This window comes from Schistocerca piceifrons, unplaced genomic scaffold (assembly GCF_021461385.2).
Source record: "Schistocerca piceifrons isolate TAMUIC-IGC-003096 unplaced genomic scaffold, iqSchPice1.1 HiC_scaffold_1342, whole genome shotgun sequence".
Classification (NCBI taxonomy): Eukaryota; Metazoa; Arthropoda; class Insecta; order Orthoptera; family Acrididae; genus Schistocerca; species Schistocerca piceifrons.
In genome coordinates this window covers 35001-42500 of record NW_025727172.1, presented here as the reverse complement: position 1 = coordinate 42500, position 7500 = coordinate 35001, and the positions used below count along the sequence as shown (strand labels likewise).

The 7500-nt window shown below is 50.1% G+C and overlaps 1 pseudogene; it reads left to right on the top strand.

Annotated features, from left to right (window-relative positions):
* LOC124732417 overlaps positions 1 to 7500 on the top strand; it is a 10924-nt pseudogene that overhangs the window by 557 nt on the left and 2867 nt on the right.

Below are 7500 nucleotides of genomic sequence, written 5' to 3'. Positions count from 1 at the left end.
CCTTTCCACTCGCCGCGGGGTGGGGCCGTTCCGGTGTGCGGTGGGCCGCACTTCTCCCCTAGTAGGACGTCGCGACCCGCTGGGTGCCGGCCTACGGCCCGGGTGCGCAGCCTGTCCTTCCGCGGGCCTCGGTTCGCGTCTGTTGGGCAGAGCCCCGGTGTCCTGGCTGGCTGCCCGGCGGTATATCTGGAGGAGTCGATTCGCCCCTTTGGGCGCTCGGGCTCCCGGCAAGCGCGCGCGGTTCTTCCCGGATGACGGACCTACCTGGCCCGGCCCCGGACCCGCGCCGCTGTTGGCTCGGGATGCTCTCGGGCGGAATAATCGCTCCCGTCAGCGGCGCTTCAGCTTTGGACAATTTCACGACCCGTCTTGAAACACGGACCAAGGAGTCTAACATGTGCGCGAGTCATTGGGCTGTACGAAACCTAAAGGCGTAATGAAAGTGAAGGTCTCGCCTTGCGCGGGCCGAGGGAGGATGGGGCTTCCCCGCCCTTCACGGGGCGGCGGCCTCCGCACTCCCGGGGCGTCTCGTCCTCATTGCGAGGTGAGGCGCACCTAGAGCGTACACGTTGGGACCCGAAAGATGGTGAACTATGCCTGGCCAGGACGAAGTCAGGGGAAACCCTGATGGAGGTCCGTAGCGATTCTGACGTGCAAATCGATCGTCGGAGCTGGGTATAGGGGCGAAAGACTAATCGAACCATCTAGTAGCTGGTTCCCTCCGAAGTTTCCCTCAGGATAGCTGGTGCTCGTACGAGTCTCATCCGGTAAAGCGAATGATTAGAGGCCTTGGGGCCGAAACGACCTCAACCTATTCTCAAACTTTAAATGGGTGAGATCTCCGGCTTGCTTGATATGCTGAAGCCGCGAGCAAACGACTCGGATCGGAGTGCCAAGTGGGCCACTTTTGGTAAGCAGAACTGGCGCTGTGGGATGAACCAAACGCCGAGTTAAGGCGCCCGAATCGACGCTCATGGGAAACCATGAAAGGCGTTGGTTGCTTAAGACAGCAGGACGGTGGCCATGGAAGTCGGAATCCGCTAAGGAGTGTGTAACAACTCACCTGCCGAAGCAACTAGCCCTGAAAATGGATGGCGCTGAAGCGTCGTGCCTATACTCGGCCGTCAGTCTGGCAGTCATGGCCGGTCCTTGCGGCCGGCCGCGAAGCCCTGACGAGTAGGAGGGTCGCGGCGGTGGGCGCAGAAGGGTCTGGGCGTGAGCCTGCCTGGAGCCGCCGTCGGTGCAGATCTTGGTGGTAGTAGCAAATACTCCAGCGAGGCCCTGGAGGGCTGACGCGGAGAAGGGTTTCGTGTGAACAGCCGTTGCACACGAGTCAGTCGATCCTAAGCCCTAGGAGAAATCCGATGTTGATGGGGGCCGTCATAGCATGATGCGCTTTGTGCTGGCCCCCGTTGGGCGAAAGGGAATCCGGTTCCTATTCCGGAACCCGGCAGCGGAACCGATACAAGTCGGGCCCCTCTTTTAGAGATGCTCGTCGGGGTAACCCAAAAGGACCCGGAGACGCCGTCGGGAGATCGGGGAAGAGTTTTCTTTTCTGCATGAGCGTTCGAGTTCCCTGGAATCCTCTAGCAGGGAGATAGGGTTTGGAACGCGAAGAGCACCGCAGTTGCGGCGGTGTCCCGATCTTCCCCTCGGACCTTGAAAATCCGGGAGAGGGCCACGTGGAGGTGTCGCGCCGGTTCGTACCCATATCCGCAGCAGGTCTCCAAGGTGAAGAGCCTCTAGTCGATAGAATAATGTAGGTAAGGGAAGTCGGCAAATTGGATCCGTAACTTCGGATAAGGATTGGCTCTGAGGATCGGGGCGTGTCGGGCTTGGTCGGGAAGTGGGTCAGCGCTAACGTGCCGGGCCTGGGCGAGGTGAGTGCCGTAGGGGTGCCGGTAAGTGCGGGCGTTTAGCGCGGGCGTGGTCTGCTCTCGCCGTTGGTCGGCCTCGTGCTGGCCGGCGGTGCAGGATGCGCGCGCCTGCGCGGCGTTCGCGCCCCGGTGCTTCAACCTGCGTGCAGGATCCGAGCTCGGTCCCGTGCCTTGGCCTCCCACGGATCTTCCTTGCTGCGAGGCCGCGTCCGCCTTAGCGTGCTCCTCCGGGGGCGCGCGGGTGCGCGGATTCTCTTCGGCCGCCATTCAACGATCAACTCAGAACTGGCACGGACTGGGGGAATCCGACTGTCTAATTAAAACAAAGCATTGCGATGGCCCTAGCGGGTGTTGACGCAATGTGATTTCTGCCCAGTGCTCTGAATGTCAACGTGAAGAAATTCAAGCAAGCGCGGGTAAACGGCGGGAGTAACTATGACTCTCTTAAGGTAGCCAAATGCCTCGTCATCTAATTAGTGACGCGCATGAATGGATTAACGAGATTCCCGCTGTCCCTATCTACTAGCTGCATAGCTGTCTCATGCTATGTGCCCCGATTTGTGTGGGCACATGGTTGGGAATAGGCAGCGGGGGAAGGATGCGACTCGAACATCTTAGCCTCTCCTTCCCAAGTGCCCCTGCTCGCCTTCTCGGGGTGCAGCTGTTAAGCCTTCGGGCGACCAAAGGGCAGGGGTGCGACGGCGTGCTGAACATCTTGTACGCCGGTTCCGGGTGCTGCATTTGTCGCGGCGGGATCCTGGCCCAAGTCGGCGAAGGTCACCCGCCTTGCCCCTGGAATTCCGGGGCATGATCCGCCAAGCCGGGGCGTGGTGACACGTCCCCGGTTAGGTTAGATGGGTCCAGACCCCCGAACGTCTGGGGGACCGGCCCGGCACCTGAGTAGGACCGGGTCTTTAGCCTTTTGGTGGAAACTCGGCCTAGTAGGGGGCGAAGGACGGAGGGTGAATCCGCTCTCCCGGAATGTGGGTGGCATTCGCCGGTAAGGGAGCGGGAGAAAACTTCGATGATGCAGCATTCGAAGAGGACTAGTGCGCTGTTCCCACGGCGCGCTAAACCTCGCAGCTCAGTTGTTGAAAGCTCTTGGTCAAGGGGCGGGACTGGTGAGCGAGCTGCAATTAGCCTCCCCCCATGCCAGAAGAGCCGGTCCGGGGAAAGAGACGGGCTCTCAACTCTTTGGTCTCTCTCAGAATCATGGCGGAAAATACAGAGAGAGAGACTTCCGAGCGATACGAGGTGAATGATGAAAATGAAATAAAGAGCGCAGCCGAAAGGCTAAAGGAGATAAATGCGCTACTGGTGACAGATAAAGGGAAGATGAGCAATGACAGATTAAATGAAATAAAAGACAAGCTGGCCCTATGGGCAATTGCCCAAAGCCAGCTTGAAGGTAGGATACAAGAGCTGGAACGACAAAATAAACAAATAATAGCCGAAAAAACAAAAACATACGCCACAGTGGTGGCAGGAGGACCACAGAAACAACAAATCAATATGAAAGAAAGTATAGAAAAAGTGACAGCAAAACAAGGAGTGGCATTATTTTTGAAGCCAAAAGAAGGACAGAGCGTAAAAGAGGTGAAGGAAATATTCACAAGAGTAATTAATCCAACCAAAGCAAAAGTTAAAATAAACAAAGTAGTAGTTGCAAAAAATGCAGTCATAGTGGAAACTCCCACCCAACAGGATAGGAACACAATAATGGGGCACAAAGATTTACAGAGATCGGTAATATGTGAGAGGACAAAGAAAAGATGGCCATTAATGACTGTATTTGATGTGTCAAATAGGTTGACACCAGAGGAACTAACGGAGTGTATTTACACTCAGAATTTTGAAGAAAAAATGAGCCCACAAGACTTCAAAAAGGAATTTAGACCAAAATTTAGAATGGGGAGAAAAGACAGAGATACGGGACATCAAGTAGTTGAGGTTTCCCCAACATTGAGAAAAGAACTCATACAAAATGGAAGAGTATATGTGGAGTATAGCTCAGTCGCGGTCAAAGATTATTGCGTGGTACCCAGGTGTCACAGATGTATGGATCTGGGTCACGTACAGAAGTACTGTACCTGGGGTGACCCCACCTGTGGTCACTGTGGAACGGACAACCACAACAAGAAAGAGTGCCCAGAGAAGAACAGACCTGAGACATGTATACCATGCAATAGAAGGGGAAAAAGAAAATGTAGAGCACCAAACTCCAAAGAATGCCCCACGTATCAGCTGTTACTAGGAAGACTTATACAAAGGACAGATTATGAGATTAACCCCCAAGAGAAAAGAAAGAAGCATAAATCACCAAGCAAACAACTAAGAGATACGCTAAGGGGCATGAAAATCAGAGAAGCAGTAGGGGCAAGGGAAAAAGATGCAAAAGAAATCACGGATAAACAACCTGAAAATAAGGGAACAACAAAAAACACACGGGATAACAAACGGGATAACAATCAACACAAAACATGTACAGCACAAAACTGTATTGCCAATACCCCCATTGAAAGAACACCAACACAAGGGCGACCTCGGTCGCCCGTTTTTTATGACAAGAAAATGCAGATGGAGAGCGGAGATAGAAAGCAAGAGGTGCCCAAGACACAACGAGAAACACTGATACAAGACAAGAAACAAAATACAACAAGGGATGTACAAGTACAAACAATAAGCATGATAGACGCACAAGTACAAACAATGAACACGCAAGAAGCACAAATACAAACAGAAGGGCGACCTCGGTCGCCCATTTTTCATGAAAAGAAAATGCCGATGGAGGGCAGAGATGGGCGACCAGAGGCGCCCAGGACACAACACACTACACCAACACAGAGACAAAACAAAGACATAGAAAAGAACAACATAGGAAAGAAATACGGACGACCTCGGTCGTCCGTTTTTAATGAAAAGAAAACGCCGATGAAGGGCGAGGACGGACGACCGAGCTCGCCCAAAAGAGACCACTCAGAACACATAAAAGATAAAAACAATCAGTCAAGCAAGAGTGACACATATAATGCAATGGACCCAAAGAACACTTATAAGATATGCGAAAACGCACTGCAGATGGCAAGACTAGAAGAACCCGGTCTGCTAACCACTGCATTACGCCAACTAGTGAGAGTGGGGCACACAAACGGCTCGAGAATTACTTATCCAGCTTTGGCGGACGTTGACTGCATTCAGCTAGCCGCGGCCGGAATCCCCACGGAACACGAACAATTACAGGAAATAGTAAAGCAAGTATACGAAAGAAGAGGCGTAAAATACAATTTGGAAAATATATATATACAAATGGTAACAACATACGGCCGAATAGGATTTGACCCCAATAAGACATGGCCAGAAGATCATTACCATACATATCATCCGTAATGGATCTTTTAGTTCTCCAAATTAATACAATGAGAAGCGTACAAGTAAATTACGAGTTGCGTAAATTAGCAGAAGAACATAAAGCTGACATACTATGCTTGCAAGAACCGTACTCCCGGGAGGGTAAAATCCCAGGAATGACAGCCACGGCTCAAATAATCATGAAGGGAGAAAGACCAATGTCTGCAATAGTAATTTTAAATAGTAATATAAGAACAATAGTATTAAATCAATTTACAAATGAACATGTTGTAACAATCGAAGTACACGCCAAAAACACTAAGTGGTATTTAGTATCAATATATTGTCAGTATAGAGAGCCAATAACTATGTACCTAGAACAACTAAAGGAAATATGTAGAACTCTACAGGGCCATCAAGTAATCATAGCAATGGATGCAAACGCAAAGTCATTCCTGTGGCACAGCGGAGAACAAGACGAAAAAGGTCAGGAATTAGAAGATGCAATAAGTGAATTAAATCTAGATATAATAAACGCACCTAGCGAGATACCAACATATTCAAATAGAGCAGGGGCAAAAACAAATATAGATGTAACACTGGCAAATAACAGGGCTACCAATAAAATAGATAAATGGGAGGTATTGGAGAATGCAACGACCAGTGATCATAATGTAATAAAGTATATATTAAAATCAGAACAGAATGTGGCGCCACAGGAATGGCTTTCAGAATATGACTATAAAAAGGTAGACTGGGAAAGACTCTCCCGGGAGTACAGCCCGCCGGAGCTGGATGAGGATCTCGAGGTTGATGAAACAGCGGAGCAGATAGTTCAAAGTATAAAGGAAGTAATAGAAGCAGTCGTACCAAAGAGAAGCAGAGTCCAAAGCGTGCACCCGGCACCATGGACTCCAGAACTAAGTGACCTACGTCAGGCTACGCGCAGGGCAAGACGCAGGTATCAGCGCACATTTAACCCACAAGACAGGGAGCATAGACTGCGTATATACAGACAACTAAGGGAGAGATATAAAAGAGAAATTATAGAAGTTAGAAAAAGAAGCTGGGAAAATTTCGTAAGAAATAACCTGGCAATGGATCCCTGGGGAAAGCCATACAAGTTAGCTAGGGAAAAAATAAGAGCTCCAACAGTCTTATCATCTATAAGAATACCAGGCGAAAATAGAATGACCACAACCAGACAAGAAACAATAACGGTGCTCCTCCAAGCCCTGCTACCGGATGATGATCCCTCTGAGGACACACCGGAGCAGGCGGCTATAAGAGAGAGAGCACAAGAAGAATACAACAACAATACAATGGTCTACCCCTTCTCACCGCAGGAGGTGGTAGACGTAATATCAAACCTAAAAAGAGGAAAATCTCCCGGACCCGACAGGGTCACGGTTGAGGTACTTCAAGCAATAAAAGGAAAAATAGCCCCGATACTGGCAAACCTATATAATAAATGTCTGGAAAGAGGTACTTTTCCAAGGAGATGGAAAAGAGCAGAAATAATAATACTAAAGAAGCCAGACAAGGACCCAACAGAACACAAAGCATACAGGCCAATATGTCTGCTAGATACCTTGGGCAAAGCCCTTGAGAAATTGCTCTGTGCGAGATTGACTGGTCACCGGGAAATGGCAGGAATGCACGAATGGCAATTCGGTTTCCGCCGTGGAAAATCGACGGAAGACGCCATCAACACGGCGGCCGAACTTGTCAGCTCGTCGAACTGCACATATGTTCTAGGAGTGATGGTGGACATCTCAGGGGCGTTTGATAATCTGTGGTGGCCGGCGCTGTTTACCTGCTTGCAGGATATGCAGTGTCCGGCGGCACTATACAGATGTTTCAAGAGCTACTGTAGAGACCGGGTGGTACAGATGACGTCTCCGAATGCGGTTGTGACCAAGAACATCACTAAAGGATGTCCACAGGGATCAGTTTGCGGCCCCGTATTTTGGGATATAAATATGGAGCCGTTGCTGCATTCCCTGCAGCAGGAAGCATCAGTATTGGGAGCCGTTGCATACGCGGACGACCTGCTAATCTTAACGCATGGTAATAGCCGACTACAACTAGAAGGGCGAAGTAGAAACATAATGGATATCCTGAGTGCCTGGTGTAGGAATTCTAAAATGGCAATTGCGCCTCAAAAATCGAACTATATGCTCCTGAGAGGGAAAATGGCAAGAGATCCGTCAATCAGGATCGACAACGCAATTGTAGTAAGAAAAAATGTAAGTAAATATCTGGGTGTCTACCT